This window comes from Pongo abelii, chromosome 10 (assembly GCF_028885655.2).
Source record: "Pongo abelii isolate AG06213 chromosome 10, NHGRI_mPonAbe1-v2.0_pri, whole genome shotgun sequence".
NCBI lineage: Eukaryota > Metazoa > Chordata > Mammalia > Primates > Hominidae > Pongo > Pongo abelii.
Window position 1 is genome coordinate 78,067,374 of NC_071995.2, and position 25,519 is coordinate 78,092,892.

Consider the following 25,519-nt stretch of genomic DNA (forward strand, 5'->3'; position numbering starts at 1 on the left):
AGGGTCCTTGCTTAGGTACACATACAACAGTAGCGTATGTGCCTAGACTTTTTATGGCAACCCAATTTGGATAACAAGTACCTATTAAAATGAAGACATTATAATTAAGTACTAATAATAGTCTCTATAGCAGTGGTTCCCAAAAATGTTGTCTGCTGGGGGAAGGGGGAGTACCTTCTTTTAGGGAGTTGATTAGGGCAAAACTGTTTTCAAGATAAAACTAAGATGTCATTTCCCTTTTTTACTTTGTTGACATGTACATGTGATGGTATAAAAGTACCAGCTGTAAAACTGCATGTGCTTTAGCACAAATAATGGCAATGGCCAAAAAACACTCGCCTCTATTAACAGTCACTGTTTCCACCACTTTGTACTCATAATTAAAAAAAAAAAAAAACATTGCTAAGCACAGTGGCTCATGCTTGTAATCCCATCTACTTGGGAGGCTGAGGCAGGAGGATTGCTTGAGTTTGAGTTCAAGGCTGCAATGAACTATGATCACACCACTGCACTCCAACCTGGGCAACACAGTGAGACCCTGTCTCCAAAAAAAGTGGTGGTTGGGGGGCAGCAATTTTTACTCATACATGTCTTTGACAAAGCAGTACGTATTAAATCTTGGCCCTTGTATACAGGTCTTTTTTATATTCTCTGGAACAAGATGGGAAGTGTATGTTAAAGCACCTCTTCCAAGTATGATGGTTGTCTTGATGAAAAGCACTTGTGACACTGAGATGCAAGCTGACTTAGCCACTTTTCCATGCAACATTATGTCTACTTAAATGACAAATTAGTTAGTCTAACTGATTTTGGGGAGATCTTTTCTTGCAAATGAACAAAATGAGTCTGTCACTTCAAGAAAAGCAATTAACGCCAGGCGCAGTGGCTCACGCCTGTAATCCCAGCACTTTGGGAGGCCAAGGCGGGCAGATCACCTGAGGTCAGGAGTTCAAGATCATCCTGGCCAACATGGTGAAACCCCATCTCTACTAAAAGTACAAAAATTAGCCAGGCATGGTGGAGCACGCCTAGTCCCAGCTACTCAGGAGGCTGAGGCAGGAGAACTGCCTGAACCCACGAGGCAGAGGTTGCAGTGAGCCAAGATCGCTCCATTGCCCTCCAGCGTGGGCAACAGAGCAAGACTCCATCTCCAAAAAAAAAAAAAAAAAAAAAAAGAAAAGCAATTAACAGTATATTTGTTGCCAATGATAAACTTTCAAGAAAAAATGAATTAGTTATTTTAATTAAAAAATGTTATTTGGTAACATGGGTAAATCGCTATTATTTTTAAATAGTGTTTTAAATCCTCAGTTTTAAACTCTAAGACTAAATATTAATACATACAACCAAGAAAAAATGAATTAGTTATTTTAATTAAAAAATGTCATTTGGTAACAGGGGTAAATCATGTTATTTTTAAATGAATTAATAGTATTTTAAATCCCTGGTTTTAAACTCTAAGACTATAAATATTAATACATATAACCTACAGAAACAAAAGCTCATTGGAATATTCAATAATTCTTAAGAGTATAAAGAAGTCCTAAAATAAAAAAAAATTTGAGAACTACAGCCCTAAAGTAAATAAGAAGGGAACTTTTATCAAATGCTTGCTTTGTGCCAGGTAGTATGAGAGGTGCCTTATCTATGATTTACATACATTATTCTCACAAAAACCCACTCCAAGGTACCCATTGTTCCCCACAACTGTTCCTAAAATCACTCTGTTCCAGCCGTAATAGGGACCTTACTATCCCTTGACCAGGTACCTCAGAGCCTTTGTTCTTGCAGTTCTCACTGTCAGGAATGCTGTGCCCCCAGATCTAAGCATGCTGATTCCTTCTCATCAAACAAATCTCAATGCAGATGTTTCTTCTTCAGGAAGGCCCTCCTGGACATCCTTTTAAAGTAATTCCTAGTACTCTATCACATTATCAATAATATCAATAGCCATAATTTTCTTATTTATACCTATGTTCTACCTCTACTAGAATGTAAACTCCATAATTTTCAGATTAGGGATATATCTGTATGTGAATATAAGTACTTTATACCTGTCCTATGAGATAGGTTGTATTCATAAACACACTCCATTTACCCTGGGGAGGTTTTCTGGAATTGGCACTATTCATAATAATCATCATATTGTCCCTCCTGAGATGCAATCCCCGTGTATTACCAGGACCCCTGCCCAAGAATGTAAAGTCTGTGCCATGTATTTGACTTGGGGGATTGGGAAGGTGGGATGAAATCCATTCAAGGAGCCTTTAACTTGGTGAAGGGTTTTTCCCTCCTAATTCACACAAAGCCACTATTTGCCCAGAGGGCAAGTGGCCTTTTTTTTTCTAATGTGGGTAAAACTCAGTAAACGAACTAATTAGTTCCTATTTCCTATCTATGATAAACAACTAATACACAACTAGGAGTATGTGGGCTGATAACTATTATCTCTGTACTCTAAAAGTGTTTCTAATAAACTGATCAGTAGACATATTAATTTACACACTGTCATCTTTGGTTTATTGCCAAAAGATCTTTGTTGGAAAATTCATGTGCTACTCATTTAAATGTATAAAATGCCCAAGTTTATTAAGAATCCGGAAGGATATTTTAAGTAGCTGTTGAAAGTAACAAAAATTGATGTGCCTATTTAAAAAGTGGTTCTAATACATTTTGCTACACATAGACCATTACCTTTATCTACCCATCCCCTTAAAAGAGGCTTAAATACCAAGACAGTACTTAACCACCAAAGGAAGTTCCTGTTTGTTCATATGTGGGGAAAAAAACTATTTTCTAGCACTGAAAACACATCAACAACAAAAAAGGATATTAATGTCAGACTATAACTCATGGAGAAAACAAAAGAGCTTCTTAAATGCCACTTCAACCTAAGAAAGAGCAGTTTGGGGCTGGCTGATGAGATATAATGGATCAGCATTATACACAAGCAATGCATAAATAAGATATGACTGTATCCCCATTTCATAAATGAAGTCTTTGCTCAACTCTCACCTTTTTGGTATTGCCTTTCTTGGACAGCATACTAAAATTACAACCCCCTCCCTACCATTTTATATCCTGAGTATTTTTCTCCATACCGTTTATTACAACATACTATATATACTTTGCTTATTTATTCACTATCTGTTTACCCCACTCCCAGCATGAGCGTTTACTGGGAGCAGGAATTCTGCTGCATCCTCAATACCATGCACAGTTCTTGACATGCAGAATTCGGCTGCTTCCACAATACCTTGAGTTCTTGGGCTCAATAAGTGAATTAATGAATGTAGGAGGAAGCTAAGATTCAAAGAGATTAAGTAGCTTGAATAAGTCACACAGACAGGAAATGATAGGGCTGGGAATCTCACAGAGATGCTCAGGTTCCAGAAACTAAGCTTTTTCCACACTTAACACACTGCTTTCCACAGATGTTCCTAGATTATCAACACATTTCTCACCTGCAACAGGATATCACGCATTCTAGGGGCTAAGTATTACTTGTATAAATGAAATAAATTTTCCTTAACTACCATAGAAACAACAGAAATGCTTTTAGCAGCATTTCTCTAAGGAAGAAAATGACAAAGTTTCTATCAAGAAAAGCACTATACAGTGTACCTAAAAAGTTTTAAAGCGGGAGGCTGAGGCAGGTGGATCATGAGATCAGGAGATCAAGACCATCCTGGGAAACATGGTGAAACCCTGTCTCTACTAAAAATACAAAAAACTAGCCAGGCATGGTGGCACACACCTGTAGTCCCAGCTACTGGGGAGACTGAGACAGGAGAACCGCTTGACCCCGGGAGGCAGAGGTTGCAGTGAGCCGAGATCATGCCACTGCACTCCAGCCTGGGCGACAGAGCAAGACTCCATCTCAGAAAAAAAAAAAGTGTAAAAGCATTGAGAGGGAATCACAGCTTTTGGTTTTAGGTTCTAGTTCTGGCTCTGTCACAAATTTTGTGGCTGTGAACAAGTAATTTAATCTTTTTGGATGTTGGTGTCTTCATATTTCAAGTGGAGGGAAGAAGTGTGAGGGGGTATTTATCATAAAAATTCCCTACCATATTTAAAATTATTATGTATCTTCCCTTTAGAACAAGTTATAAGCAAGCTGACGGCAGTTTTCCAAAGTGCCTAGAACATATCTTACATATAAGAGACGATAAAAGAATACATAGGCAACGTTGATACAGATATTGCTCAAGAAAAGAACTATTTTTCATAAGTTAGTGGTTAAAAGAAAGAGGTTTGAGAATCACAGCTATTTAATGACGAAAAAACATAAAAAGTGTATTGTATTAGAAAGTAGTTTATAGAATGCTGAGATAAGAGAGTGACTTACTGTGACTTGCATAATCATTCACTTTCCTTGAGAAATCATACTGATTAAATTCTTTCTCTTTTCAGACAAAGTCTTGCTCTGTCGCCCAGGCTGGAGTGCAGTAGCGTGATCTCGGCTCAATGCAACCTCCGCCTCCTGGGTTCAACTGATCCTCTTGCATCAGCCTCCTGGGTAGCTGGAACTAAAGGTGTGTGCCACCATGCCTGGCTAATTCTTGTATTTTTAGTAGAAATGGGGTTTCAACATACTGGCCTGGCTGGTCTCAAACTCCTGACCTCAAGTGATCCACTCACCTTGGCTTCCCAAAGTGCTGGGATCACAGGTGTGAGCCACCACACCCGGCTGATACTCATTAAATTCTATTCACCTTTTTTTCTCAACCTCTTTTAAATCCCATAGGCTCCAAAACTGTACCCTGATTTTTATCCTCAGTATAAAAATATAAATCCCTACTTGATAATTATATGTAATACAAATATGATTATTCTTTTAAATTGAAAAATATCAACAAGCAAATAAAAAATGATTCTTTATAAAAGAATATGGGGAAATGCCCACAATATATTAAGAAGGTTTTTTTTTTTTTTTTTTTTTTTAAGCCTATAGCACTACAAAACTACAAATCTTTGTTGGGGTGATTTTTACATAGGGATACACATACGTGAAATTTCACTGAATTGTATACTTAAGAGTTGTATACTTTACCAATGTAAATTATACCTCAAGTTAAAAAGTTAAAAAAAAAACAGGCTACCATTTGAGACTACTATGTACCACTTAAAATACGTATTCCTTTAACTTCTATACCTTGCCTCCTCCAGTTCCACATACCAAATGCAATTGGTATTCCTAGTAGTCTCCCATTCAAGTACTAACCAGATCCAACCCTGCTTAGCTTCCTAAATGAGATGAGATCAGGTGTTTTCAAGGTGGTATAGCAAGTTTTTTTTAAAAAGGATGCAAATATGGAAATGGAAAAGGATAAAAGAATATAGGAGAAAACACACAATGTATTGTTTTTTAATGCCTAATATGATTTAAAGTTTTATATTAGTCCGTTCTTATGCTGCTAATAAAGACATACCAGAGACTGAGTAATTTATAAAGGAAAGAGGTTTAATTGACTCACAGTTCCACACAGCTGGGGTGGCCTCAGGAAACTTACCATCATGGTGGAAGGAGAAGCAAACACCTCCTCCTTCACATGGCGGTGGCAAGGAGAAGCACCAAGCAAAACAGGCAAAGTCCCTTATAAAACCATCAGATCTTGTGAGGACTCACTCACTATCATGAGAACAGCAGCATGGGGGTAACTGCCCCCACGATTCATTCAATTACCTCCCACTGGGCCCCTCCCACAGCACATGGGGATTATGGGAACTACAATTCAAGATGAGAGTTGGGTGGGAACACAGCCAAAACATATCAACTTTACTAAAAAAAATTCACACAAGACTAAAAGAATACATCCTGAAGGTTAAAAATAATGGTTGTGAGACCCACTTTTATTTTCTTCCTTAATTTTTCCTTTATTTTCAAAATGTCTACAATGAATAGACAGTGTTTGAAGAAAAAAATTCAAGAAGTTATTTCTCACATAAAAAGCATTAAATGGTAACGTGGAAAAACAACCAAGGCTGGGTGTGGCAGCTCATGCCCATAATCCCAACACTTTGGGAGTCTGAGGTAGGCAGATCACTTGAGGTCAGGAGTTCAAGACCAGCCTGGCCAACACGGCAAAACCCCGTCTCTACTAAAAATACAAAAATTAGCCAGGCACGGTGGCACATGCTACTTGAGAGGCTGAAGCATGAGAATCGCTTGAACCTAGGAGGCGGAGGCTGCAGTGAGCCAAGATCACGCTACTGAGCTCCAAGCCTGAGCAACAGAGCAAGACTATCTAAAAAAAAAAAAAGAAAACAACCAAATTGCTGGTCAAAGTATGAAATTCACACAACCACTTCAGAAAACTATCTAATAGCATCCACTAAAGTTATGTGGAATGGATAAATATACACGGTGGGGTGAGGTGTAGGAAGGGAGATCCTATTCATGTAACAGAATCCTATAAATTGATTTAAAAAAAAAAAGAACATTGAACTAAAAGAACAAAATACTGCTATCTTCAACAACATGAATGAAATACATAAATGAGTAAAGAAGGCAGGTACAAAAGGATACATACTGCAGGTTTCCAGATAAAATAAGATCTGGTGATAAGACTCAGAACCAGGGTTAAATCTGTGGGAGAATGACAGGAGGGACCTAAGGGGGCTTTCCGGACAGTTGGAAATGTCCCTATCTTTGTTGGGGTGATTTTTACATAGAGATATACATATGTGAAATTTCACTTAATTGTATACTTCAGAGTTGTATACTTTACCAATGTAAATTATACCTCAAGTTAAAAAGTTAAAAAAAAGCAGGCTACCATTTGAGACTACTATGTATCACTTAAAATACGTATTCCTTTAACTTCCATGCCTTGCCTCCTCAAGCTCCACATACCAAATGCAATCCTTCTTTTAACTGATAACCTCTAAATACTCTGAAAACATTTTTTCCCCAAGAATTCTAGCATATTCTCTGTTTACGGCTAAATATCACTAATTCCTCTTAGCTATTCTTCATATTATATATACTAAAAAGTATATATGCCAAGATCGTATGAAAAGATCACATTAAAATATAGTTGGATAGTCCATAAATAACAATGATCACATAAGGGCCATAATAGCAGTGGGTAGAAAGTACTAAAATATCACTGAGGACATAAAGAGATCTTTTTGTGACTAAGAGGGTCCATACGGGTCCCTACATATTTGGGCATAGTTTTGAAGATTATATAAGAAAGAGTTCAAGTACCAAACCAACTGGCAGGAACCTCACTGAGCAAAGACACTGCTGATTTTAAAAGTTCATGGAATAAACAAACAGTAAGTCGACCAGTGGTAGACACTATCTGTAAGTTACAAAACAGGATAAGGCTAAGTGGTAAAAGATCTGAATATAATGCAAAGACTGTAGTTGTACTGCAGATGATTTTCAACCTCTTTTTACTTCAACACACGAACAGAATCTGCTATGTTCCCATCAGTAACAGTGGCTCAAGTAAGCAGTAGGAGAAAGTAGAAAAAAACACTTTAGAATTTCAAGATGATGCTTGAAAAAGCTTATTTCGAGTTTTTAGGAAGAGGGGTGACATGGTCAGATCAGTATTTCAGAAAGATCATAGAAGCAATAAGAAGAGGAAAGAGCCTGAACTAAACAACCGCAGATATCGGCATACCTAGTTTTATTGTGCCTCGTGGATACTGCATTTTTTGTTTGTTTGTTTAAAATTTGAAGGTTTGTGGCAACCCCGTGTCAGGCAAGTGTATTGGTGCCACTTTTCTAAACATGTGCTTACTTCATGTCTGTGTCACATTTTGGTAATTCTCACAATATTTTAAACTTTTTCATTATTACTAGATCTGTTATGGTGATTTGTGATCAGTGATCTGTGATGTTACTATTTCAATTGTTTTGGGGCGCCATGAACCATATTCATAGAAGATGGTGAACTTAATTGATAAATGTTATATGTATGCTCTGACCACTCCACAAACCGGCAGTTCCCCATCTCTCTCCCTTTCCTGAGGCCTCCCTATTCCCTTAGAAATAACAATATTAAAATTAGACCAATGAATAACCCTACAATCACCTCTAAGTACTCAAATGAAAGGAAGAGTCATGTGTCTCTCATTTTAAATCAAAAGCTAGAAATGATTAAGCTTGGTGAGAAAGGTATGCTGAAAGCCAAGGTAGGCCAAAAGCTAGGCCTCTTGTGCCAAAAAGCCAAGTTGTTAATGCAAAGGAAAAGTTCTTGAAGGAAATTAAAAGTGCTACTCCAGTGAACACACAAATGGTAAGAAAGCAAAGCAGCCTTACTGCGGACATGGAGAAAGTGTTAGTGACCTGGACAGGTCAAACTAGCTGCAACATTCCCTTAAGCCAAAGCCTAATCCAGAGTAAGGCCCCAACTCTCTTCAACTCTATGAAGCCCAAGAGAGGTGAGGAAGCTGGAGAAGAAAAGTCTGAAGCTAACAGGAAGTTGATTCATGAGGTTTAAGGTAAGAAGCAATCTCCAAATCATACAAGTGCAAGGTGAAGCAGCAAGTGCTGATGGAGAAGCTGCATTTGGAAGATGCGGCTAAAATCACTGATGAAGGTGGCTACAACTAAACAATAGCGTTTCACTGTAGACAAGGCAGCCTTCTACTGGAAGATGACATGTAGCACTTTTATAGCTTGAGAGGAGAAATCAATGCCTGGCTTCAAAGTTTCCATGGACAGGCTGAATCTCTCTTCAGGGGCTAATGCAGCTGGTGACCTTAAGTTTGAAGCCAGTGCTCATTACCCATTCCAAAAATCCTAGGTCCCTTAAGCATTACACTAAATCTACTCTGCCAGTGCTCTATAAATGGAACAACAAAGCCTGGATGGCAGCACATCTGTTTATAGCATGGTTTACTAAGTATTTTAAGCCCACTATTGAGACCTATTGCTCAAAAAAAAAAGATTCCTTTCAAAATATTGCTGCTAACAACAATGAACTTGGTCACCCAAGGGGTCTGATGGGAGATGTACAGGATTAATGTTGTTTTCATGCCTGTTAACAAAACATCCATTCTGCAGCTCAAGGAGTAATCTCCACTTTTATGTCTTCTTATTTAAAAAATACATTTTGTAATGCTATAGTTGCCACAGATAGTGATTCCTCTGATGGATCTGGGCAAAGTAAATTGAAAACCTTTTGGAAAGAATTCACTATTCTACATGCTATTAAGAACATTGGTGATTCATGGAAGAAGGTCAAAATATCAACATTAATGGGAGTTTGAAAGTTGATTCCAACCCTCATGGATGACTTTGAGGGATTCAAGACTTCAGTGAAGGAAGTAAGTGCAGATGTGGCATAAACGGCAAAAGAACAAGAATTAGAAGTGGAGCCTGAGGATGTGACTGAATTGCTGCAATCTCATGATAAAACTTGAATAGATGAGGAGTTATTTCTCATGGACAAGAAAAGCAAGTGGTTTCTTGAGAGGGAATCTACTCCTGGTGAAGATGCTGTGAACATTGTTGAAACAGCAATAAAAAGTTTAGAAAATGACATAAACTTGGTTGATACAGTGGCAGGGTCTGAGAGGATCGACTCCAATTATGAAATAAGTTCTACTGGGGGTAAAATGCTATCAAACAGCATCACATACTACAGAGAAATCTTTCATGAGAGGAAGAGTCAGTTGATGAGGCAAACTTGTCTTATTTTATGAAATTGTCACAGTCACTCCAACCTTCAGCAACCACCGCCCTGATTAATCAGCAGCCAACATCAAGTCAAGACCCTCCACCAGGCCAGGCACAGTGGCTCACGCCTGTAATCCTAGCACTTTGGGAGGCCAAGGCGGGCGGATCATGAGGTCAGGAGTATGGGAACAGCCTGACCAACATGGTGAAACCCCATCTCTACTAAAAATACAAAAATTAGTTCGGTGTGGTGGCGCGCACCTATAATCCCAGCTACTCGGGAGGTGGAGGCAGGAGAATTGCTTGAATCTGGGAGGTGGAGTTTACAGCGAGCCGAGATTGTGCCACTGCACTCCAGCCTCGGCGACAGAGCAAGACTCCATCAAAACAAAAACAAGCAAAAAAAAAACCCTCCACCAGCAAAAAGGCTATGACTGGCTGAAGGCTCATATAATCACTAGCATTTGTTTTTAGCAATAAAGCATTTTTAAATTAAGGTATGTACTACAGCATTATGATTTTTTAAAGATATAATGCTACATTACATTTAATAGACTATGGTATAGCATAAACACAACTTTTATATGCACTGAGAAACCAAAAAAATTTGTGTGACTCACTTTTTTGTGGTAGTCTGGAACCAAACCCACAATATCTCTAAGGTATGCCTGTACTCATGAAACTGTATTAAGGAAGCTTAGGAGGAAATGTTCAAGGTTTAATGAAAGATATGAAGAATTAAGATGCAGGAAGAAGCCATTCATGAAGATAAACACCACAGATTCAAGCAGCAGATTGGGAAAAGAAAGATGACAATTTTATTTGTTTTGGATATGCTGAATTTATAGGTGTCTGTACACCTATCTAACCATATAGATCTGGAGCTGTGAAAATAAACGTGAGAAGAAAATGTCGATTTGGGAATTATCTGCATTGAGGTAATAAAACAATGGGACTTGAAATCATTCAGGGAAAGAGTGTAGAGAAGTGATTTTGGAAACAGTAAGGAAAGAGGTAAGATTAAATTATGATCAGGATATTCTGCTTGGAAAACAGACATTTGTGATACCTTAGTCAGTAAACAGCTAGAAATAGAAAGTTCAAGACACCATCTAGTACAGAAGACAAATACAAAAATAGATGATTATATCAAAAGGAATATGGTAAGGCAATTTCAGACATGTCCACTGGTTTTTATGAGAGCTGAGAAAAGGAGAACTAAGAAGGAATGGTGGTCGTCAGGGAATATTTCCTGGAGGTGACTCATATACTTGAGTTTAAGTTAAGAACAAGTAAAAAACAGGTCTGGTATATAAAGACGCAAAGCCAAATATGGTGAGGTAAGCAAGATCCAGAATAGAGTCTTATCTGCCATCTTTTGAGTAATCCTTTGACATTACTTAAGATAAAACTTTCATGACAAATTGGTAACTTTTAAAGTTTCTCCATTTGAAGAAGGTGGATTACACTGGCTCTTTTAAAGACATTAACACACAGAAATAGCTATTCTCCAATAAATGAAACACTGCTAATTTTGATTTTAAATGTATATACTTTTAAGTTGACATAAGAAACACCAACAAAATACCAATACCAAAAGCAATTAATGTTAAATCTGCTTGTTCTTTTGTTTATAAATGTTTTTGAAATATTTTACTATAAATTAAATGCTAAAAGCATTGCCACAAAATATACATCATATATCAATCTCAAGTTAGTGGTGTAAATTGTTCAAACTGTTGTCCTCAACATTTATAAAGTACATACAAGAAACTAGCAAAGCATGCCCATAAAAATATTGTTGCTAAGAGAATCAAAAGCTAACACATGTAGCACATTAAGAAAAACAAGACTTGCTGACTTAAATCTCTGACTAAATTTGGTCAGTTTACTGAACCATATAAGGAAAGAAGCAGAACGGCTCAAATACACTTTCAAAATCTTATCTGACATGGTTTACCTTCAAGTTTTTCTTGAATGTAAATGCAGAAGAATTACCAATAATAAATGGCTGTGTGAAGATACTTTTGTCATTTAATTCTAGGTACAGGCAGCTTTGTCAACTTGAGTTGTAAACTAATTCAAGTACATAAAACTTTTGTTTTTATTGTTCCGCACATGTTCATAAGGAAAAAATTGAGAAGCCTGCTAACAAAGAGTTAACAAGGTGTTCATACAACGCTCAAAGCAGACAGAGTCCATGACTTATAGACAGATCTTGAGACATGTGTAGCTTGAAAAAACATTAAATTTCATTCCTAAAATAGAACAAGTATGTTTAAACAAACATAATTAAATTGAGTAAACTTGCCATCACAAAACAAGTAGCATTTGAAATAAATTCTAACATTGTTATATTCCTTTTCTTGAAATTATTTTTGTTAAAAGTACGAACTCTAGAGCCAGACTGTCTGGAATTAATCCAGTTCTGCCATTTACTGGTTGGGTGTTCTTGGGTAAACTCCCATCTTGTGTGCCACAGTCTCCTCCTGAAAATGAGGATAATAATAGAACCCACTACCTCAAAAGTTTACTATGAGAAATATATGAATATATACAGCGCATAAAGTAGTACCTGTCAAAAAGTTAAAACACTATTGTTTATATAGTCCATGCTAATTCTTCCCCATTTAAATTATTTTCTCCTTTTTATATTATTATTCTAGAATGCATTTTTATCCCACTATAAATTATGAAACAGTTAAATGGCAAAGAACTGTCAAATATTCCTTTTAGTGCCACTTTTGGTAAGAGTTCCACCTGCCACAAGTTTCTAAGAGGATGATTAAGTTTTAAAAGATGCCCTAAGAAAATCTTAGGGATTACAAACATCCTTCAAACAAACTTTCCTGCAAACTCATTCATAAGTTTATATATGATTCAGAAGAGCAAAGCAAAAGAAAAGCGTATCAATGTAATTATAACAATTTAGGTGAAAATGAAATTATAGTCCATTACCCGAAATGCTTGCAATTTGTGCCTAATCATTAGGAACAGCTAATTATTGATAGGTAATAGGCAAATCAGTCTGAATTACTTTGAGTACAGAAGTTCTCTTAGTCAATTTCCTCTTCACAGAAACAATTCCTTTTTTGTTTGTTTGTTTTTTGTTAGAGATAGTATCTCATTATGTTGCCCAGGCTGGTCTAGAACTCCTGGCCTCAAGCAATCCTCTTGCTTTGGCCTCCCAAAGTGCTGGCATTACAGGTGTGAGCCACCACATTCAGCCAAACAGAAACAATTCTTTATGACTCTTAGGACAAGCTCAACTGGTACAAGCAGAAATGTGTGTATATACTAGAAACTATTTCATGCCCCAAGCATTCAGGGCGACATAAATGTCAGTATGTTTAAAGAGGAACTGAATTGGATACTGTCCAAGCAATGTTTTTGTTCTATTTTAAAGAAAACTGAAGCGGGACATTTCAAAGGAGGAATTATGGGTGTGGTTTACACAAGAAAGACAAAGAAAAACTCCAAGCAGTACTCCTATACTAAACAATAAAAAAGAAAAACCTAGCTCTTGCATTAAAATACTGGCAAATGAAATGCAAGTACAATTTTAGGAGGCCATCTATATTTAGTTATGAAAACAAAGAGTCCAGCATTGCATTTAAATTGAGCTTTTCTCACCTTTCTACTATCTCAGGTGTGAAAATCTAGATGTAAAAACAGAAATCTATCCACATAATAATTAAATATTCAAATGAGATTCAAATGACAAGATGACTAGAATAAGAAATCCAAAACATACACAATGGCTAGACAATAGGGAACTCTTCATTTGGACAAACAAAAGTTGAGGCTTATATATAGTATCTTAGAGTAATTACAGAAGAACAGTGTCTAACAAAGAGAGATCACAATATATATTTGTTGACTGAATGAACTAGACATAGCAAATACAGGATATAAAAAAATCTGACAAAAACAATTCAAGACAAAAAACCCACAAAAGTTTCTAAAGAAAAAGTAATTTAATTACTGTATAAATATTCATTCAACAAATACTGTATATTTGAATGAGAATGCCAAAAACTAGAAACCACAAATATCCAAAGATTAAAATATGCTCTTTATCTATTCTTGTTACATAGTTCTGTTATTTCCTTACTGATAAAAATCTATAAAGTAGTACATTGAACCTAGATTTTTAGAAGCCAACACTTTTATTTGGGGACTTAGTAAGGGAACAGCATTTCTTCTGGAGTTTAGTCATTAGGGATACAAAATAAATTGAACTTCAGGGTCATTCTTTCATGAATAATTTTTACTGATTGCCTACCACATATAACGTAATGCAGTAAGTCATTCATTTTGGTAGATACAAAGACCAACACTAGAGGGCATATTTTCCTTGCTTCCTTTGTGCACAATGCCTAGCATACAGCAAATACATAATACATATGTAGTGAACCAAAATACTAATTTCTTAAATGAGTAGGCATTTATGACCTACTGTGTGTATGTATACATAAAACTGTATTAAGTACTGTGTAAGAAGACATGCTGACTTTATTAGTATTTTATGTATTTCCACTCTTCTCCTGGCTAGATTATAGTTCCTTAAGAATAGAAACTGCCTTACACACTCCATAATTCCTAACAGTGCTATTTCAATAAATTTTTGTTGATGAACTAAAATAAACAATCTTGTCCACAGGATGCCCAATTAAGAAAAAAAGATAAGCAAGTAAGTAGGAAAATGCTATGAAATTTAACAGTGATATAGCAAAATAAAGGAAAACTCAAAATGTGAATGGAAATAAAGAAAACTTTTTGGAGAAAATAAATGTTATGCAGGTCTCATTACTGTCTGCGCTCTGGAGACAGGGTGGAAGGCAGATACAGAGAAAGGTTTCCTTGCTGAATCCTATCGTTTATCAGATGTGGTTCACAAACTGAGCTAGAGGGGTTTAATCAATAAATACACTCAATAAACATACTAATGCAAAAATTTTAGTTTCAGGGAAACAAAAGCTTCTACTTACTATTTACTTAAAAAACAAGTTATAAAAGAATACTCATAATATGACACAATTCTTGCTGTTGCAATGTCTAATGAAAAGCCTGGAAGAATACACACCAAAGCGTTAATTAACACTTTAAGTCATTAACGTCTTAAAGTCACTGAGTTATTTCCCAAAAACATCTCTATAGTAAGGACATAAAATTGTTACAGTCTTCCAAAACAAAACATTAACATAGTTAATATACACAGTTGTTAACTAATTGTTTCTTGATGAAACAGTGTTCAGCAAAACAAGTGGGCCATAAAGAGAACAGATTAATAATTCAACAATTATTTACTGAGTGTCTGCTATAGCCAGACACTATGCTGGCTGGTAGGAATACAATGGTGAAGTATACAGACCAGATATCTGAATTCACACAGCTTAGAGTCCAGCACAAGACACATAACTAAACACACAACAACAAAAAGAGCTATGATAAACGCTATGGATTTAACTAAAGTACTTAACCAATAATTGGGGAGAGGGGAAATCAAAATCTCTGAAGGTGGTGCCCAGAAATTTCCTCTTTAAAGAAGTTGCCCATCTAACTTGTAAAATACATTAGATTGTGAACCACTGACACCCACAGTAACCAAAGCTAGAGGAATAAATAACAAGGCACAAGCAGCATGTGTAAAAAGTGATCAGAGAAAGCTATGTCAGAACCCAGAGGGCATGAGTATTTAAGAAAGGGGAAACAACAGATGGTTGAGAAGCAGTAGCTTGAAGAGGCAGGAGGGAAATAAATAAAGTGCAGTTACACAGAAGCAAGGGGAAAATGGAAAATAGAATTATACGGAGTTAAGTTCTTCCTAGTAAAAATGGCAGAGTGAAGCCACATTTTACAGAATCCATGTCCTAAATAAACACTAACCCTTACTTACATAGCACTTTTATACGTGCCAGGGAACTGTTCCAGGTAGTTTACATATACTAATTCATGTAATCTTCACAACAACGCAATATGTAAGAACTATTACTACCATTTAACAGATGATAACTGGCAAAATTCAGGATTTTAACTCAGCAGTCTGGCTTTAGCATCTGTACCCCTAACCAACAGGCTACACAACTAAACAGCAGCAGCAAAAGGTAAAATAACACCCCAAAACAATTTGGTTCTATCAAAATTTCAAAGGCACATATCCCTTGACACTGCAATTTCATTCTAGGAATTTATTCTGCAGATACAATCACACATGTGCAAAATGACATGTACAGAATTATTTGCTAAGTTCTGGTAAGTGTAAAACAGGAAACAATTTAAATGTCCATCAATAAAGAACTAATTTATGGACTAATATGAAACAAATTCCTGGATATTTTGCAAAGTGAAAAAAACAAATGTAAAACATGAGTAGTCTCTGACCAATGTGTTATATTTTGTGTGTGTGTATTTGTTCACATATGGATTATCTCTAAAAAGATACAGAACAAACACTATGGCAATTGTGACAGAACATGTCCAGTTCAACTGAAGGCCCTATAAGGTACTAGGAAATAGAGCCCTAGTAAATGAATGTCACAGCAAGGAATGGCCTACATAGTAACATGCAGAAGAGAAAGCTGATGGGCTCTCCCTTTGCTTCTTTCTCCACCAGACTAGTGATAGAAAAGACAACAAAATCCAGGCTCTGAGCTGCTCCCCACTGGGTTCCTCATGCCAAGTGAGCCACAATGACCACCAACACATGAGGTAGGGAGACACTGACTGGGAAATAATATCTCCCATATCCCTGTATCTTTATCTGGTTTACAACATTTGTACTGTGCGCTTGCTATTTTGATACAATTCTGCACTGGGTCTAAACTTTTCTTGCCAATCCTTGAATACAAATCAGCCCTCTGTAGTCTAACCTAATTCAGCAACTATGAACAACACATACTACAGGAAGAAAAAATAAAAAAGAAATGGTGGGGCTGGTGTTAATGTGTCTTGGTTTGTTTGAGCTATTATTTTTAAAATATCATAAACTGGGGGACTTACAAGCAGCAAACATTTATTTCATAATTTTGGAGTCAGAAGTCCAAGATCAAGGCACTAGCAGATTCCATGTCCAGTGAAGGTCTGCTTCCTGACTCATATATGTATCCTCACATGGTGGAAGGGCAAGCAGTTCCCTTGGGCCTCTTTTATAAGAGCACTAATTTCAATTTAAAAGGGTTCTGCCCTCATGACCTAACCATCTCCCAAAGGTCCCATCTTCTAATACCATCACACCTTGGGGTAAGGAATCCAAGATATGAATTTTTAGGCATGACAGAAATATTCAGACCATAGCAGTATATAAGCATGTAAAACTTCAGATAGAGACAGCAGTGTGGAAGAGGACATAACTTGAAAAACCAAAGGAAATGCCCTACATTTTGAGGCTACTTAATAACATTGAATAAAATAAGAGATCAAAGGTGGATGATAAATCTTATTTAACAATAAAACCAGTCAAAAGAACAAAATAAACTCAGAATTCAAAACAGGATGGTTGAAAAACTCATACAAAGTAAATTAGAAAGGATTTAAATATCATACACTCTAATAAGGTAGAAATAGTAACATGGCTAATAAAATGAGATGAAGATTGAAATGGATGAGTGCTGACTTCCTCATCTTCCCCAGTAAGCAACCAATTGAGTACATCTAGAATTGAAATGCAGTTAAAAATTATCCTACGTAAAAATATCCACGAAATGTTTTCAGGCCTATCTTCTAAATCTTAAAGAAATCCTTAAGAAAATACTTAAAGGAAAATTTAAGAAAATTTGGGTAAAGGAAAATTTACCCAAATTTGAATCGTTACTTCAGTCTTGTAACATTTTTTAATTAAAATAAGCATATGTAATATGCATCCTTTTTAACAAAAGTATATCAAAGGATTTGTATAAAGAGATTCTGAAAAGATGCTTTCTAATTAAACGATGGTTAGTTACGGACAATCAACATTAATTGAACAACTTACTTTTTAACATAAAGCACGGAGGCCTAGCTCAAAACCTTTTTAAAAGAGAGCCAAACCTTGCCTGCAATAAACTCATAGGCCATCAGACATAAGCACACACATAGATAAATTTCTAATATTAACTCTCTAATCTCAAATTCTCCTTACTCCAGTATACATGGGTAACTTCAGAAACCTCAAGAATACACACACACACACACACACACACACACACACACACACACTCTCTCTCTCTCTCTCTCTCTCTCTCTCTCTTTCTCTCTCTAATTGAGAAAAAGGGGAAAGGTTTTGGAAGAGAAGGGAAATTTTTTTTGTCATGCCATGACATGGAAAGAAAAAAAAAGTTGGAGGGCAGGGGAGAACTACATTCCTGAATCCTTTTCAGAAAGAAAGAGCAAAGATATGTATAAGAGAGACTGAGAACCTAGTAATTGTTCAGCTATATTCAGATATGTTTTTAAAAAAATAAAAAATGAAGTTAAGAATATATAATTCTGGATCCTGGGGATGGTGAAGGATCGAAAAAATCTTATAGGTTATCTTAACTAAATAATATTTTCCATTTTAGACAACCAAGTTACTTTGCATTTCTGGGACCACTGATAAGGGGAGTTGAGGAAACAGGAGTTAATACTTCAAAGTCACAAAATAAGAGGGGCACTGAACATTTAGATAGGGGGCAGAGGGGAAAGAAGCAAAGATAAAATTGATTCAAGTATCTTGTTGAATAGTGAGAAAGGGAGATAACAAGCAGCTCTTAAGGCATAATAAATAGGAACCAACTGCTAAGTACATGGCAATGTAAACTGAAGAATGTAAAATACCACAAATATATTAGTTTGCTTATAGCAGGTAGCCTCTAAGGTGGTAATGACCACTACCTCATGATAGTCACACACTTGTGTAATTGTCTCCCCTAGACTGGGTGACTTGTTTCTTACAAACTTAATGAGACAGAAGTAATAAGATGTCACTTCTGAGATTAGGTTATAAAAAGACCATGGCTTCCATCTTGGCATGCACCCTCCTCTCTTGCTCTCTCCTGGATCACTCACAACCTGGGATAAGCCAAATGTCATGCTGGAAGGCAGCCATGTTGAGAGACACATGTGGCAAGGAAGCAAGGCCTGCCAATAACGTAAGTGAACTTGGAAGCAGATCCCCACCCTACCCTACCCAAGCCTTCAGATGAGACGGCAGTCCCAGCCAATAGCTCGAGGAAAATATCATGAGAAACCTTTAGTCAGAAGCACCCAGCTAAGTCATCCATTCCTGACCCACAGAAAGTGTGAGCTAATGCTTGGTATTTTAAGTTTGGGGGTAATCTACTATGCAGTGATAACTAATGGCCACACTGTTGAATTCTGATGAATGTATAAAGTATTCATACCAGTCTTCACTGCTTAAGCTTATGTGTATCCAAACATTATGTTCCCTTCTGCAACTTATAACATCTGTCTTTTCTCCTGTATTTTCACCCTTCTTAAATGTCAGCAAGTAAGAGTTACCTAAACTTAGTCCTCTCTCTCTACTTCCACAAATTCAAAGCTCTAATAACACTAGACCACCCTCCATTTCTTAAACATGCCCAATCTGAAATTATAACTTGAGAACCAATAAATAATGATTGTCTGATAATGTGGCAGTACTCATGATTAACAAGTAAAAACTGTGCAAAACAACAGTCTAACCAGAGTTACTCTAAAAAATAATAAAAATTATTATTCCTTTAATATTTACTTTTGAGGAGACAGGGCAAATGGCAATAATTTTTTTAAAAAAAGAAATGTCAACTTTTATACATTTGCATTGAGGGAAATATAAATTTTCTACTGCATAATTCATTCATTCAATCGTTTTCTTCGATGCTAGTACTTTTATATTTAAAGTTTCAACACCCCTTCAAAGCAGATCACTATCCTGTCAAAAGGGGAAGTAATAGGGCAGAAACAAGAACACCTAAATTTTTAATCTGCCTCCTGAAACAACTGTCAGTATGGAGCCCTTCTGAGAGTAAAGTTATTTAAAAAAAAAAAAATTATCACAGTATTTCCCAAACTGTTTCCATGAAACTACTGAACGGAAAATGTTAATAAATGCTCTTTGAGGTCAGGTGTGGTGGCTCATCCCTATAATCCCAGTACTTTGGAAGGCCAAGGCGGGCGGATCACTTGAGGTTAAGAGTTCGAGACCAGCCTGGCCAACATGGTGAAACCCCGTCTCTACTAAAAATACAAAAATTAGCTGAGAGTGGTGGTGAGTGCCTGTAATCCCAGCTATTCAGGAGGCTGAGGCAGGAAAACTGCTTGAACCTGGGAGGTGGAGTTGCCATGAGCCAAGACTGCACCACTGTACTCCCAGCATGGGTGACAAGAGCAAGACTCCATTTCAAAAAAAAAAAAAAAAGTAATTAACTACAGTAATTTAGGACTTTTAACTTCTCTGGAGGAAGATAAAGGGTGCCCTGAGTAATGGATGACACACTGTTAGACCCTACAGATGTCTCTATTTAGTCTTTTACACCTTAATCCTTTATTTCTAATGTCTTCTCTAGCCTATGTTAATGTAGCTAAGGTTAAATAACTGCCTCCCACCATTTTCTGTGATATTATAACATACCTGTCCTAACATACTTCAAAAATTGTATAATTATCTACTCGTATGTACTATCTTTACATTCATCCCTTTTCTCCCCCTTCTGCCTCCACTACACTACGGGCTCTCAAAAGCAAGAACCCATATTAGTTGTTACTATATGTACGTTATCTAGAACACATTAGACAGTAATCAAATGCTGAAGGAAAGAAACCTTGTCTACAAGTATGATTTAGCTTCATTAGTAGGACGAGGAAATAGTTTGCCAATACTTTGTCACCTGTAAATCACTGTGATCAGAGAAATTTTTCTGTATCATAGCTGACTTACTACAGGAGAATGGATACATTGTAAAAACCTTTTCCAATTTTCTTTTGTTAAACAGGCAAATAACACTTTCCTTTTTCCTACATGAAAAATGTGTAATTGATACTAAAAATTTTCTACAAACTATTAAACCATCTTGGAGTTAAATGTATAAATAAGTGATACTCATGACCACTCAGAAAAATCATATCCTTCAAGGCAAAAAGATAACAGTACTTAGAGCTAAATAAGAACATACCAGAGTAGAAGTAAGTTATCCTAGCATCCCTTTGTCACTTATCATTGCTGCTCCTGAATGTTCACCTCATTATCACCTGTGCCCTCTATTCAGGTAGCAGGAGTTCCATGGCAGAAAGATTCCAAGCAAGTAATAATTTTGCTTTCACCTTCCCTAGTATCTACAATCAGTGAAACCTACACTTCCTAGTTACACCACATGAAGATCTAACCCCTCTCTACCCTTATAGTGACATAACATAATGAGACTGCTTTTAAGTTTCCTTTAAAAAATTACATAACCAACAGCATATAATGTTCTGTTAAAATAACAGCACTGTAGCACAAAACTACTGCCACAAAAGGAATTCCTCCCTCTAGTAAGACAGACTACCAATGCACAGAAGGTTCTTAGTAATTTAACTACTGTGGTAATAAAGGCAGGCAAAAAGAACTGAAGACAGAGTAAAAGCCAGCTAGCTGGTTTTTTTCTTTTCTTTCTTTTTTGGAGTGGTGCCTTGCATTTCACTAGAAATCTAAAAAGCTAAGTCTTGACCATATAAGGCTTTGGGATTCCCATGGATGGAAAGATCAAGGAAAAAGTCAAATCTAATAAAATACACACACACAGGTACTAAGCTATCACCCGAGGATTCATATTTTTAAATTCTAGTTTCACTTAAACATACCGTCATAGATCCCAAAAATGTTCCTATAAAATATTATGATCAAATTCACAAAAAGGAGTATATATAAATCGTTGATGTTGCCTTAAAAAAAGTCTTTTATTGGAAATCTTCCTAAAATCTATCACACACTCCTTTTTCATTTTAAACAAATACAAAAATGTAATTTAACTTTTTTCTATTTACTCATTATTGCATCAGTTATTACACTCTGCTGTTACACAACAATGTCCTTATAACCAATAGTTTACACAGCTAAAATACCTAATACGCTTTTTGGGAATTATGTTTGCTTTTAGCAGGTTGTCTGCCTTTCGTCTTGCTTTCAGCTGTCTCCTCTTAAAACTATCTGACAACTTTTTATCTTTCATACTAATTTGCAACTCTTAATTTGCCAAAATTTTTTTTAAAGAGCCTAAAATAAGAGTACAAAAAAATCACGTGAGGACGTCTCCTTAGTAAAATAAAAGTCCTTATGCTTACGTGTGTGGATTCTACAATTTCTGTGTCAGTTCTATGAGTAATGATTATTCCCCAGATATTTTTAAGTCATAAAGTTTCCAATATGGGGGGAAAAGTTTATTAGAGAAATTATGCCCTTTAAAATGTAGAGGGCTAGCCCATAAGCAAGTAATGTCAAAACTGACTACTGCCGAGAAAAAGAAAGCTAACATTATTGGCAATGTTTTCTTCACATGGAGATAATTAAAAAGAGCAATCACATGAAGCAACTCCTGCAGATAATTTCAGGGCTCCTGGAAAAAAAACAAGAGAAACTCTAAGAAAATGTAGAAAGATTATATGCTAATACTTTATCTTTGTATTATTTACATTTTATTTACAACTCTGCCTACTCATGACTTCAAAATTAAAATATACTAGTAAATCACTGTATGATGTAATTTTTAAGTACTATAGAACCAAAAGAGGGGAGGGAAATAGAAGCAACTCAGCTTACAAAATAGCAATGTATAAAGCTCAATGGAACTATTTTCTGATACAGCTATTTCATGTTAAGAGAACAGACTGTATACATAAGACATAAAGGTATACCCCAAGCCTCTATTTTATTATAGTAATAAACTTCCTCTTCCAGAGAATAGCTTTCAGAAAACCACAGTTTGACTTCAATGCCCTTCACCAGCACTGCTGCACTGTTCAGATTTTGTCAACAATTACTATCATCTATAAGGTACTATATGCTGGGAATACAAAAAAATGAATCATGACTAATACTGAGCCTTATTAAATATATGATTTTAACAGACTCAATGTGAAAACAAAATAATACAGCAAATGCTGTATTTTGTAGGAGCTCAGAGATTAGGGAGTAGCCTAAGTAGGAGCAAGGCTTCTAGGAGAAACCTGATCTGTGTCATTAAGGATAAAGAAATGGTGAAGGTTAAAACAATTGTTTTTTTTTTTTTTTTTTTTTAAAAAAAGAGGAGTAGTATATCAAATAGAGAACATTTAATATTGCTGAAGGGTCATAAAGTACAAGAAAGAATAGTAGGTGATTAAAGAGAATTAAGGAGAGATAAGAAGGAGGGGTTGTGACTGGCCTTATAAACCATGCTAGGAGGACCTAAATTTATTCTGGTACAACAGAATTTTTCAAATATGAGTAACATAAGACCTTTCTAAAACGACATCCCTAATATTGACTAGAATTATTTTTGTTACAAAGTTATTTAAATAGCTAATAGCATAAACCTAGGCCTTTATATATGTTTCAGTGCATATCTAAACCAAAATAAATCTTATTTATTTATTTATTTTTGAGACAGGGTCTCACTTTCATCACCCAGGTTGGAGTGCAGTGGCTCGAACATAGCTCACTGCAGCCTCAACTTCCCAGGCTCAGGTGATTCTTCCACCTCAGCCTCCCAAGCAGCTGCGACCACAGACGTGCCACCTTCCCCAGCTGATTTTTGTATTTTTTTGTAGAGACAGGTGTTCGCCACATTGCCCAGGCTGGTCTCAAACTCCTGGGCTTAAGTGATGCTCCCGTCTCAGTCTCCCAAAGTGCTGAGATTTAAGGCGTAAGCCACTGAGGCCAGTGCAAAATATATTGTACATTTTCTTGCCATTTTCTCTTTAGTTCGTAAAGGGGTGAGTGATGCCATTTCACTGGGAATTGGCCCCCACTTATTGCAAAGATGATTTAAATCCATCTTAATCTTTCCTCATTTGTGTATGACAATAAACCTATTCTATTTGGCACCAACTCACAGCATAAATGCAATTGTATGCAACCGAAATTAAGAAGGAGTGTATCAGTTCTAAAGGAGTAATTCATCTTGTTCATCTAGCAATCCATGTTCATATAGTTTAGATTATCCTCACAGCAAAAATTCAAAAATTAAAACAATCTTGTTGAGGTGGAGATTAAGAGAATAAGTTTCAAGAAGTTTTCCTAAAGACTTCCCAAGAACGATCCAGTAACCCCATTGCTGGGTCTATACCCCAAAGAAAACAAATTGTTCTACCAAAAAGACACATGTACTTGCATGTCCATTGCTACGCTATGCACAACAGCAAAAACATGGAATCAACCTAGATGCCCATTAATGATGGACTGGATAAAGAAAACGTGGTATTAAACATACACACCATGGAATTCTAGAGAGCCATAAAAAAATAACGAAATCATGTCTTCTGCCGTAACATGGATGCAAGATGCAGGTGAAGGCCATTATCCTAATTGAATTAACGCAGGAACAGAAAACCAAATACCATATGTTCTAACTTATAAGTGTGAGCTAAATATTGGGTACTGTATTCATGGACATAAAGATGGCAACAGTGGGGAGTCGGGGAGGGAACAAGGGAGAGTGGGAAGAGTTGAAAAACTGTTGGGTACTTTGCTCAGTACCTGGGTAATAGATACATCACATAATATACCCAGGTAACAAACCTGCACATGTACCCTCTAAATCTAAAATAAAAGTTGAAAAAGAGAAAAAAGAAAATCAGGTTACCAAAAAGCAAAACAAAACAAAAGAAAAAAAACAACAAGCCTCCTAAGTTCTAGGTTTATGTGATCAAGTGGAGGATGATGCCAGTACTTCCAAATGTTTCACTGTGAAGACTTTAGAACTCTGAAATTCAGCAGAGAAGAACGCGGTACCACATCCTGCATCTCCTCCACCCTTTTTAAACTGAATCTTCGTTTGTCCTCATTGTGAATTCCTGACTCTTGACTCATTCCAACTCTTCCAGTCTACCACCATTCACAGGCTTTACTTGCCGCCTCTTTATTTCAACTACACATTCACTGCACCTCAGGATTCTTGGTAACCCTTGCCAATCTCTAGGACTGAGTAATACCATTAATTTGCTCTCTTCTCCCACACAGATGCTGTCAAACAATGCTAGGAGAATTTAGAAACTATGTGGATTTGGTCCTCAATGGCTTCACACTAAACTCAGTGTAATACTCTACCAGCAGATATTTTTTAAATGTCTACTGCCAGAATTCCTAACACATTCTATTTATCACCTCAAATCTCTGACAGTTGCCTTAAGATCTCACCGGTATCAAATCCCACTGATCCACAATCCCACTTATAATAAATATCCAATAGCTGGCCAGGCGCGGTGGCTCATGCCTGTAATCCTAGCACTTTGGGAGGCCAAGGTGGGTGGACTGCCTGAGCTCAGGAGTTCAAGACCAGCCTGGGCAACATGGTGAAACCCTGTCTTTACTAAAATACAAAAAGAAAAAATAAGCCAGGCGTGGCAGTGTGCACCTGTAGTCCCAGCTACTTGGGAGGCTGAGGCAGGAGAACTGCTTGAACCCGGGATGCGGAGGTTGCAGTGAGCCGACATGGTGCCATGGCACTCCAGCCTGACGACAGAGTGAGACTCCGTCTCAAAAAACAAATAAATATCCAATAGCTATACCCTTACACTATCAAGAAAATGGAAATGGTCAATGGCTATTATCTAAAGATTTCTTTCTTTCCACGTAAGTTTTTACAGTTTCACACTCCTCATCTTCCTTCCCCTTTGGTGCGAAGGAAGAAATAGTCTACCACTTACAAACTGAACTTCTAATGATTTCTTACACAAATGCCTTCT

General features: G+C 36.6%; 1 protein-coding gene across 6 annotated transcripts in view; it reads right to left on the reverse strand.

Annotated features, from left to right (window-relative positions):
• The window catches only part of PPP1R12A (protein phosphatase 1 regulatory subunit 12A), a 166,306-nt gene that overhangs the window by 104,456 nt on the left and 36,331 nt on the right, over positions 1-25,519 (reverse strand). The window lies entirely within an intron of this gene.